A 12547-nucleotide genomic window follows, 5' to 3' on the forward strand; every position below is an offset into this window, starting at 1 on the left:
TCTAAGATTTTTGGAATTCCTTCTAAAAAAACACTTCAAATGATTACCTCAGTTAGGAAGCAGAACATACCATTAGTATTTCTTCCAGGAAATGTACTTTTAGCATGAACTATTTTACTATAATTCCACCACAACACTGACCCCTAGTAGTACTCCCCAAAATGATGTTTGACAGCATTTCCCCTAAGCATAGGTGCGAGGATATAAATTGTTTGTTGATATTGTTTCTTATAATAATGGCAAGAAATATTAGGGCATTGGCATCCTACCTTTCAACTACACTAGAGATATGTACTTAGTGTGGCTAGGCAGTTCCCCAATGTATTTATTTTAAAGATATATTGGTATTTTGTGTTATGCCGTTTTTCCCACATGTATGATGGGGTACTGTGTGTGAACAGAGCCCTCAGCGGTTAGAAGAGGTCATTGGATTCTCTAGAACTGAGGTTTCAGATGGTTGTTAGCCACAGGGAGAGTGCTTAGAACTGAACCAAGTTCCTTCACAGGAGCACCAATTGCTTGTAGCCTGATGAGTCACCTCTCTGTCCCTCAACTAATTTCTTATGAGTGGTTTGCATCACCATGCTTTATACTTTTGCTTCTTTTAAGGGGAAGAAAGCAAGAATTAGTATACTCTGTGAGCTTATTTGTCCTGCAAAGTATCTCTGAAAATGCTACATTAAAATTTACACCACTGCCTTCTCTAAACTGATAGAAGTGTTCCCTTGTCTTACTTAGCATGTAACTTTTGGCCAACATGCTCCCTGAGGATGGTGCATGGCTGAGAAAGATTGACAATGTTTGACTACGAGCGAGTATACTCACTATCAGACTCAGTCTGAAGAAAACTCACAATATTGTTTCTAGTGATTACTTCCCTGACCTCAACTTATTTTACTTACACTCTTTTTTGCCTTTGTCTCTTTTTTTCTTATACTTGTTTTACTTGATTTTCTAGTTAGTTCACTGTATATTATCTGCACATTATCTTATTTAGTTAAAATTTCATTTATTTCTAAGAACTTCCTGAACAGATGTTGATCACCGTCATTCACCATGTCCCCAGTAATCCAGGAAGTGCTGTTCTGACCCTCACACCCTCTTTTTAAATTTTCATATCCCACTATGTCCAATTTGACATGTGGGGCTCTGTCTCTATTTATGCAAATTCTCGAGTACTCTCTAGTTGCATTTATTCTAAGGTATTTCAGTTCCTTTTTTATCTCTTTCCAAATTGTCTCCCTTTTTTAACTCCTCATCCTGGGATTCAAACTCATGCTCTGTGGACCTAAGGATCTGCAATGCAGTGTTTGTCTGCTGTCTCTTTTCCAGGTAAGCATTGTTGGAACATTTAGTTGCTAATCCTTGACTTGCTTCTCAACTCTTGTTCCAAAATTACTCTGTTGCATGCCTTTCATTTCTGTTTCCATGGTTATAGTCGCTTCCTTCTTGTTTCTTTTCTTGGCATTTCTTAATTTCGTAGCAAGCTGTCTTATGGCTACTAATCATTCTTAAAGATGGCCTTTGCTCCCCACTGAGACAGATGAATTCGATAAAACAGTAAGCCACTGGTTTTACAGCCTCATTCACTGAACAGACAGTGACAGTGTTGGTCACTGTGAGATTACCCCAATTACTAGTGAGATTTTCTATATTCACAAGTCCCAAATACCATACATTGTTATATCTTGTTTTCTCTTTAAGGGGAGAGCATGAACACAGTCCTTTACAACCACAAATTATACAGTTAGATTTCCCAGATTTGGGGGAATCAGAGAGGTTAACATATCTGGAGTGTAATAGCTAAGTCTTGGCATGGGAAAACCATCATTGTGATCATGGTATCTCGTCTGCCAGGTAAGTATAATTATTCTCTGTTTTTATATGGATTGAAATATTATCAACAACAGAATTGGAACTTACTTTTCATGCATCATCTTATGAAATTGGAAGTACATTTGTTTTTTAAATTTGTCCTTCTGTTTTTACGTGAAACACAGTTGTTACCAGGTATTTTAGTTAGGTTTCCATTGCTATGATTAAATATCATGACCAAAAGGAACTTGGAAATGGTTTATTTAGTTTACTGGTTATAGTCTATCATCAGCTAAAGCCAATCCAAAACCTCGAGGCAGAAACCATGAAAAAACACTGCACATACACTTGGACTCCATAGTTTGCTCATTTTGCGTTCCCAAACCAGTCAAAGCTAACAGCCCTGGACAATACCCAAACTGGGCTCATCGATCATTAATCAGGAAAATGTCCTACAGACTTTCCTACTAGCCTATTTACTGGAGATATTTTCTCATTTAAGATTCCTACTCCAAGCAAGACATATCTAGGTTTATATTAACTTGACAGAAACTAACCAGAACATCTAGGAAAATCTGACAACCTGTTTTCTTACCACAACAAACATGAAGATCATTTGAAATCTATCAATGTTGCATAATTTTGACTATGGTCTCACAGTACATTTGACTATGATCTCACAAATGTCATTGAACTGATACAAGACCTTAGATTACTGTTGATGGCATCTGTTTGATCTGACTGCCTTACTCGATGATTATTGAGGAATGAATTGAGTTCAGAAAAAAAACAACAAAAAATACCCTAAAGTTCTAATGTTATATACCCATGAATGCAATCTTATTTAGAAAATAATTCTCTACAGATATAACTCAATTAGGATGGACTCATATTGAATGTGGGTCCAAATCCAAATCTAACAGGTGTCCTTATAAGATAAAAATACACAAAGACTAAGACATTGACAAGGGGCACCATGGGGCTACAGAAACAGATATGAAACAATCTTCCTTTAAAACTAAGAAAGTCAAGTACTGTCATCAATATCAGACACTAAGAGAAATACATACAGCAATTTTGCTGAATGCTTCAAAGGGAGATTTTAAACTTCTGGCCTGCATATCTATGAGAAACAAATTACTATTGTTTCAAGTTATGTAAATTGTGATATTTTTATGGATGCTCAAGAGACAATGTCTTTGGGAACTGCAAAGATACCTCACAAATTATCTCTAGTCATGATTTAACAAAGCTGTTGGGCCTTAAAATGCTCGGGTGCAAAGGCGTTAGGATATGAGACCCAGTGTAACCTCCTGAGCCTGGCTAGAATTTGATGACCTGTCTTTGGCCTGTAGCCCCCCATGTGGGTATGACTCAGCAAGGCCTGATGTAGGACTTCCCCCTGCCTGGCTATCTGCCAGCTTGGTGGAATATCATTAGACCTAACTCCTCACGTCACCTTACCCCATCCTAAGATTCCCATCCCCTACCCCAGCCCTATATAAGTTCCTGCCTGTTGGAATAAACTGAGATCCTGCTTCACAAGTCTCCCCACTCAGTGTGTGCTTTCTCTCCGGTAACTAAGGGGAGGGGAGTCTGAGTCATGGACACGGACCTTACCTCTCAAACCCAGGAAGAAACCAGCTGGACCAGCCCTTCCCCAGCTCTACCTGCAGGAGGATCCGGCACAAAGCCATCGGTAAAATATGACTCACAATTAAACAAAATATTGGCATTGTAGTATATATAATTATTTTAAATGAACCTACACTAGGTAAATCACAATCTGAAAATAATAAGTATTATAAAAACCAATAAAGACTCAAATTTGTGTTTGGTTTTCTTGAGTCAGTGCCATTTGCTTATAATGTTTAAATAAAAACACCCTGTAAGACCGACTAAATTAAGAATGCTAACTGTATTTTTTAAGTAGATAATCTTACAGAAAAATCCATCTGAAGGAGATTTTCAGCTCAGGTGGAACACTTCTCACAAAACCCAAGAACAGGAAGTTAAAACCATGCCTAAAAAAGAAGAGACCCAAGGACAGCTAGCCGTGCCCTGAGTGTGCTTCTCTGTTTTGCCCTTTGAGACTGGCCAGTCTCTGGTTCTGCTTTTCTCTGATGACCTTTGCTGTTTGTGTCAAGCAAGGCTCTGAGCTGATTCAGCTGTTTTTGTGCTGTTCATGGTCATCCGAGAATTGCCATCTCAGCTAGAGAAACTGTTTAACCTTAGAAGACCCATGCACAGAACTTGGAACTCATTATCTATGCTCAAAATAAAAAAATAGTGGTAGATAGAAACTTCTAATTCTGGTATAGCATGGTATGACACTTTATCCTACAAACTCAAGCTTTACTTTACCTAGACAATTTGTGGTAGAAAGTGTAGAGTCATTAAGAGTGAAAGAGCATGGAGATATGTCTCTGGGAGGAAGAGTGATTTTTGCACGGCTGCTAGTATCTGAGTGTGGATTTCCAGCACCTACCTAAAAACCCAGGCATGGAAGTCTTGTAGCAGGGGGCAGAGGCATAGTGGAGATAACTGTAGCTAGCTGGTCCAGCAGGATTAGTGTTCTCCAGGATCATTGAGAAACCCTGTCTGACAGAATAAGACAAAGAGGCACACAGGATTCCTCCTTTTGCCTACTTCATCTATAAATATGTGCACATGGGAACACTTACCCATACACAAATACACACACACACACACACATACACACACGTACATACAAACACACTGTTAAAAATGAAAACAAAAATGTGAGGAAGAAATATTTAGTATTTCTAAAATAAATATGAACTTCATTCATTTAAAATCATCCTTGCCTTATTAAATGTATAGAATAAGATAAACATTTCATTACACTGGTGCCAGGCAGCTAATACTTCATTGTGCATGATATTCCTACTGCAGTTGTAGAGGGTAGTGAGAAAGTTAATGAGAGCCAAGATTAGAAAATCCAGACCTCCATCTGCAGCTGATTAATCACAAGATGCTGGACAAGCCTTAACACCTCCCTTACCCTCATATTCTTTGTCTGTAACTTGGAGTGACTATAAAAAGAACACTCAAATACTTGATGCTGTGAAATTGATAAAGTCTAAGTACTTGGTTGTCACACATTCATTGGTCAATGACCATTGATACTGTAATATTTTCACTACTGCTATCTATGGAATTAAATAAGCTTTATTTTAATTATATGTGTCAGATACTCATTCTTTATTGAATAAGCAAGAAGCATAGTGGAAAGATGCCAGATTAAATAACAGAGTCAAACTCCCAACTAAGTATTATTTAGAATGACCAGGTTCTAAAATAACTAGGAACTTTAACAAGTTCAGAGCACGCCCATTACTGAACCTGCTACATGGTGTTAAGTGTGTATCTTCAAAGTGGTGCTTGGTTCAAATACAAATATCCTCAAGGAAAGTAGCATTTGCCCTTCTTGGTTGAGATGTCTGATTTATTAAAATTGCATATTTACAATAGACTAAAGCGCAGCCTGTATTCACAAATCCCAAATACAATACTTCCCTACTTCTTCTTAACTCAATGGAAAAAAATCAACTAGTATTTCATTTTTATGCCTCACTTCCTCAAGCTCCTAAAGAAGGGTGTTTACTTCTCAAATAGGTGCTTCTGTTTTCCTGTTCCTTGCAACTCCCACCTAGTGTAATATATAGATTTCTTTTGCTGTGATAAAATACAAAACCAAGGATAACTTAGAGAGAAAAGGGTTTGTTTGATATCATCATGAAATGCCAAGGCAGGAACATGGAGGCAGCAAGAAAACCAGAAGCCATGTGGGGACATTGCTTCCCAGCTAGTACCTCATAGCTTTCTCAGCCCACTGCTTCACACAGCTGGGGAATGCAGACCTGGGGTTAATTCAGTTATTTGCAGCAGACTGAAAATGGAATAGTCACTGCAAGACAAGGTAACATCCAAATAAATGTCCATTCAAGTTGAGGAACAGGCCTTTTAAATCATTTTGCTTCACAAAGCCATTTATTACCAGAATTTGACTTGCTGCAACACACTTTCATATTCTCCATGTCCTCTTATCTCTCTTTGTGCACTGATAGTTCGGATTGGTCATGGTTTTCTTTTTTCTCTATTGTAGCCTAAAGTTTCCCATTCTGGATCAAATTCAAGAGACTAAGAACCATTTAAAAAGTTAATACTCAGCTTCTTAGGAGACTTTCTCTGTGTCTAGGTATCACTCCTGTTGTGACCAAGAGAAGAAGTGCATGGCTAGCTGTATCCTCAATTGCAATAATGGAGTAGACTTTAAGAGCAAGTTTCTTAAAGGATTTGAGTGATTGGTTTTCCCTAAATAAAAAGGAGTGAGGCAAGGTATAGTGCTACACTCCTGTAATCTCGTACCATAAGCCAAACTGCAACGGAAGGATTACAAGTTCTGGGCCAGTATGAACAACACAAGATCCTGTCTCAAAAAAGAAGAATGAAGTATGAACCTTTCAAGCATGTAAAGTTGCAAAGGATAAGCTACAGTTCACACAGCTATACAAAGCAATATGCACAGCCATTTCCACTTATGCAGCTTATGATCACTTTAAAACTATTAGGTTCTAAATAATTCATTATTAAGTATTCAATTAATTTCCAACTAATATCTTAGGTCTCCAGAATGCAATATTAAGGCCAATTCAGATCCATTTATAGGTGTTGTAGCATCTCTGTATTCTTGTTTCTTCAATTCTTAATTCTACAACACTATTTCAGCCCCCATGTCACTTAATCCATGTAATAGGACATATGCATAGAAAACAAGTGCCTTGTTGTGTAATAATGTCTTTTCATTAAATACATTATGTGAATTGGTGACAGAGAAATTTCTCAGCAAATATTGTTCTGTAAACAACCAAATATTGCAACTTGGTAGGCTCAAAATTCCTAAGTCAATAACTAAACTAACATGGGAAATGTGTTCTCTGCTGTTTTTTAATTTTATCCTCAGTAGAGTTTACTATGTGAAAAGAAAAGTGTGATTTTATGGGATTTTTATCTTTTAAAATTTTGTTAATACATATAGATTTTCTGCATTGTAAATTTTACCCTTTCCTTTCTTGTTATTATGGTTTTACTTATCACACTTGTTTCATTGTTCAATGGTATCCTTCTGTGAGGACTGACCAGAATTTTATTTAACTTAGGAAGAAGACTTCCAACCCTAGACCCCTTTCATTATCTTCTCTAATTCACAAAATGGGGGAAGGTCTTCATATTCATATAAGATGTCATCAAAAGATTCCTAACTCTTTTCTTATATAGATTAGCTTCTAACATAGTCATGGTATTAATGGTTTTCTTTCTGTTTTTTTTCTCCTTTTCCACAAAAGAAAGTCATTCATGGAGAATGGGAAGAATGGAAAGAAAGGAAAGAAAATGCTATGGAGTCTTTTCTGTAAATGTTGCTATTCCCATTAATCCATTTAATATTATCAAAACATGCTACATAGAGTTAAGGTAGCAAAGCGATTTAGCTGGAACCATTTCCAAGCGATCCCCCAGACTGAGACTCTTCATTTGCCTTCGCTCATAAGAGTTCATATTCTCATTGTATAACACAGAAGCAAGATTATTTTGTTGACATCACCGAGAGGACTGGCATATAAGCAGTGAAATCAAAACTACAAAAAATGTGATGACTAAATCATTGCTGATGACTAAATCACTGCAGATGCAAAAACCTAACATATAGATACGTATTTGTGACCTAATTAGCAGTTTTTAATCTGATCAACTATATAAGTTAATTTATGGAGATGCCTAGTTTTGTTTTTTGTTGACTCTTGTTTGTTTTTATCTTCAACTTGTTTTTCTTTTTTCCCTGTTTATCTTTTCTAGAAAATATACTTTTTCATACAATATATTATGATTATGACTTACTGTTCTCCAGCTCCTCCCACATCTCAGTATGACCTCCATCAGCACTTTGGTGATCCACATCCTTGCTTTTAGAGATGTGTATACATGTATAAAAATAGAAGATTTCATGGCTATTAAAATATTATAAAATGGTAGTAGCAGTAGAATAGGAGACTTATGAAATTGTACACTGTAAAGAATAAAAGTGATGCATGTTTAGTTAAGCTAAACTGGAGTACAGCCACAGTTTTATTAAGGACTTTACATGTCCCCATTCCTCAACAGGTAAGTGTAAGCTTACATTTTTTTCTGTATTAAGTTTTATGAATTGTGTAATTATATAAACATGGAAGATTTCAAGAAGATGCTTTTCTAGATATTGCTTGAACAACAGTTTTTGTTTAAGAGTTCCCTGATAGCTGGATGGTGTTGGAAATGTTCTTTAATACCAGCACTCAGGAAGCAGTAGCAGATGAATCTCTGTGAGTTCAAGGCTAGCCTGGTCTACAGACCCAGGACAGACTCCACAGGTACAGAGAAACCCTGTCTCAGAAAACAACAACCAAACAACCAAACAAAAACAGAAGCAGGAAAATTGATTCTCCTTTGATCACACACTATTTCATACTGTGAGGATACATACACCGTAAAAATTTAACCCTGTGAAGACTGGAATAAAGAAAGACCATTCCAGTAATATATTCGATATAGTTACTTTGAAATGTGTAGGGTTGGAAATTAATAGAGTACTTTTTGGAAACCACAATGCAGCTGCAATATATCCTGATGGTCAATATAAAATTGTACTACTTTCTTGTTGAAACAAATTTGGAAGTGTATTTCATACAGATACAAATGAAGCTTATTCAGCTTTGAATATGAATCTATTCATTCACATTAAAGCTAAAAATAGCAATGTTTATGTGCTGTGTACAACTCGTTACGAAATACATGGTATTTCCTGAATTAGTTTTCCATATATTCATTTGACTAATATTTGACAGAAAATAAACTTAATAAAAATCAGTCTGTTGCATTTTAGTCCTAGAAATTCTGGCCTCTCGAGAGACTAGATGTTCCTAAGGAAATAAAGCTATCCTGCAAACCTAAAAATTAGCTTTCTTTCAATGTTTATAAGCTGAAAATTCTAAAGAACAGTTCAATCTATGAAAGACTGACAGCAGGTCAGAGAGAAAACCAAGGCAGTCTACACATAATCACTGACTAAGTTGTTTTGATCCAAATCTTTATTTTTGGAAAACAACCGCCTACACAAGATACATAAAATAACACCCATCCAGCGAGGAAACAAAAAGCTGTTAATATCAGCCTAGGAAAGATGGAGAGCAGAGGAAAAGCTGAAGGAAATTTACCAAGGAGCAAATAAAACAGCCATAGAGCATTGGTCTTTGCATGATTTAGGAGGCCTTACAGACAATAACAAACCGAAGAATATTCTCTCATCTACGAGCTCTCATTGGCAGGAGCACACTTTTATAGGGGCCTTTTTATACATGGAATCAACAGAGACTTTTTGGGTGGACCTCTAAAATAGCAACCAAAACCAAGCATGCAAAACAAGTTATCACAACAACCAGCACTCTACTGATCATCTCTGTAATTACAGAGCAAAACAAAAAATATATATTGAATTTTAAAAATTATTACAAGTAAGTGATGGAAGCAGAGTCAGAGTTCCGCCGCTAAGCACTGAGCCCGACTCCTGCAATCAAGTCATAGAGAGGGAGGAGCAGTAATATGAGCAAAGGGGGCAAGACCATGCTGGAGAAGCCCACAGACAGCTGACCCAAACAAGTGGGAGCTCACTGACTCCAGACTAACAACTGGGGACCTCTGCCTTTGGAGGATGTGTTAGGCTCTCGTTGGCACCAAATCAACAAATTTTAATCCAAATGTTAACTCAGTTTGGAGGAACATAAGATGCCCTCACAGTGATTCTTACTTCTGGTTTGCAAGAACTGTATTGGGAAGATGCCTAGATGGGTATCATCCCCTCACATAATATCTGATCATATGAGGATAGTTAATGTTTTTATGTTAATTGATGATGCAGCATGGGGGCTGCTTTTATATTAAAGAAATCAGGCACAAGAACTCCAGAGAAAAACACAGACTAGCTTGTGCCCTTCAAACTTCTTCTGTGCCCATTTCCCGACTCTATTCTATTATCTTTCATAACAACATAAGCTGCATTACCATTTTAATATAATTAATAGTAATCCATATTGCAGATGTTCTACAACTCTTTTTATCTTTATATAATTCTCAGTATGTTACATATTAGTACTGCATTAAAATTGTGGGTTTAAGGCTAACAGAAGCACAATTTGAAGACCCTCCATGCAATATGAGTCTCTACTACATTGATTATTAACAGATATGGTCTGATGTATATTACTCAGTATTCTATTTGGGAGAACTGGAAGATGGACATCCCATATACTTCATCTACTGCAGTTATGGTATTGCATTTTTATTTAGATTTTATGTTCCTATTTAAAAGAAGAAACGGTGGCTGTTAAAATGGCTCAGAGGGTAAGGAAAATGGCTGCCTGTAGCTGAGCTTCCTTTGGAGTGACAGCTCCCAAATAAAGAGATGGATATTTTTATTAATTAGGAACACTTGGCCTTACTGTAGTCTTGCTCCAAACTAGCTCTTAAAATGTAAATTAACCCATTTATATTAACCTACATTCTGCCACACATCTTGTTACATCCCCTAAGTATCATACATCTGACTTCCTCTGTATCTGTCTAGCAAGTCACTCACCTCAGATTCTTTCCCCAAGTTCCTGACTGTACTTGGAAGTCCCACCTATCCTCTCCTCCCTAGCTATTGGTCATTCAACTCTTTATTAAACCAAACATAGGGTGCTTTAGTCAGGTGAGTCTAAACAGAGACACATCTTTACATAGTATACAAAAAGATTATCCCAACAACTGGTCATGAAGTCCTGGGTTCAATTCCTAGCTCTTACCTGGCAGCTGGCAACTGCCTGCAACTCCAGTTCTGAAGTTCCTACTCCCTCTTCTGGTCTCTGTGGTACCAGGCACATATTGGTACAGGGGAAATGCCAGGTTTGAGTCATTATGGGCAATACTTGATGAGAGCTATGAAGACAATGAAACATTTTAGAGTATTTGTTTTAGAACTTCTTCGTATTTACCTAAGTGGCTCATACTTGATTAGGTTAACTTTCGCACATACTGCCACATTTTCTTTCGTAGTATGTTTCCCTTGTGGTTTGACTATTGCTTTTGCAAATGCTTTGTTGTCAAAGTTGCAGAGTTCATGTCAATGTTGAAGGAGCCATTCACTGAGTAGACAGATGTAATCCATTCTTCTTATTTCAGTATTGGGCCCCATCATGTTATCTAGCTGTGATGACCTTCTTCTGTCCATCCGTTAAACCTTTTCAATTTGAGGAAGATGAGAAGTTCCCCGCCATGGCTGTGAATAACAACCATGTGTGAAGGAATTTAGCAAATACAAATGTGATTTTCCCACCTTCAAATAATTGTATGTTGTTTAAAAGTGATTAATTTCAGATACTGTTGCTTTTCTAATTTTTCTAGGAATAAATATAAATGTGCTTAATGGACAGAATAAAATGGTAATTTCTCCAAATGGAATATTACTGACCTAAAGATAACGAAACTAGCATTGCTATATTGTTTGCTGGCCTCAATGGAATTCATACTGGGATTTTCACATGTTTTTGTGCATGGCTATGTCTGGAAGGAGGTGCTTTAGAAATACATGGATTTATATTTAGAAATACATGTAATCACCTGGCTGTGATTACACATTGCATGGACAAATAGGAAGTAGGAATACATTTCTACAAGTAAAGTAGGGATAAGAAGAAATGAGTTTGGGAAAGCACTTTTTGGTCTTACAGAGGGTCCAGGATTGTTCTCAGAAACTACATGATGACTCACCTATAACTCTAATTCCAGGGAATCCAACATCCATGTTAACCTCCTTTGGAACCAGACATGTACATAATGCATAAATGTACAAATAGACAAAAGTGTTATATACAGAAAACAAAATTAACATAAAAGGAATTATTTAAAAAGAAGTTAGTCTGGTGGTCATATGTACAGCAACTACACAAATGCCAGCCAGTTGAGTCTGAATATGAAGATCAAGGCACCAATGGAGCAAAGAGTTATCAAACTTCAATCCAATGGAGAAGGACAGAAAGTGAACTAATAAATTTGACATATTCCTTGTATTCTTCTTTGCTGGATTATGCACTCACAAAAGTAATTATGATTTACTGAATAATCAAGTTGTAAATAAATGAACATTTGGTGTTTTAAAAACATGTGCTTGAAACTTTCTATACAACATGTATTGTTCTCCTAAAACCTCTTCCCAGATTTCTAATTCACCTCCCTACCACCCAACTTCATGTTTAGTCTGTCTCAGGCTACTGTCTCTGTCTCACTCATTCTCTCTCCCCTTCTTTCCCTCTGTGTTCTGTGTCTAAAAAGGAAAACGAAAGCAAAATAACTCAAAATAAAAAATTCTAAAAAATAAAAGATAATTATTAAGATGAAACAAAACAGTATTCATTTTAACTACAGTAAAACAGTAAAATAGGTAAATTTCTGGTCTTGTCTACATGTCTGACTATTTCTCTAAATTGATTATCAATTATTCAATTAAAGATGATTGACTAATCAATGTAGTAATTCCAGGGTACCTCAAACCTAGTATCATAGTTATGCAACAGCTGAAATCTAGACATATTGTTCAGTTTTGTTTTGCTTCTTTTTTTTTTTTTTGGTTTTTCGAGACAGG

The 12547-nt window shown here is 36.5% G+C and overlaps 1 non-coding gene across 1 annotated transcript; it reads right to left on the reverse strand.

The window, feature by feature from the left end:
* Positions 1-1701: 1701 nt before the first annotated feature.
* On the reverse strand, positions 1702-1865 carry LOC121142537. The gene has a single exon (XR_005879579.1). It is a non-coding gene; the product is annotated as a U1 spliceosomal RNA (small nuclear RNA).
* Between the last annotated feature and the right edge of the window lie 10682 nt (positions 1866-12547).

The sequence above is a fragment of the Mesocricetus auratus genome, unplaced genomic scaffold (genome assembly GCF_017639785.1).
Source record: "Mesocricetus auratus isolate SY011 unplaced genomic scaffold, BCM_Maur_2.0 Super-Scaffold_100009, whole genome shotgun sequence".
NCBI lineage: Eukaryota > Metazoa > Chordata > Mammalia > Rodentia > Cricetidae > Mesocricetus > Mesocricetus auratus.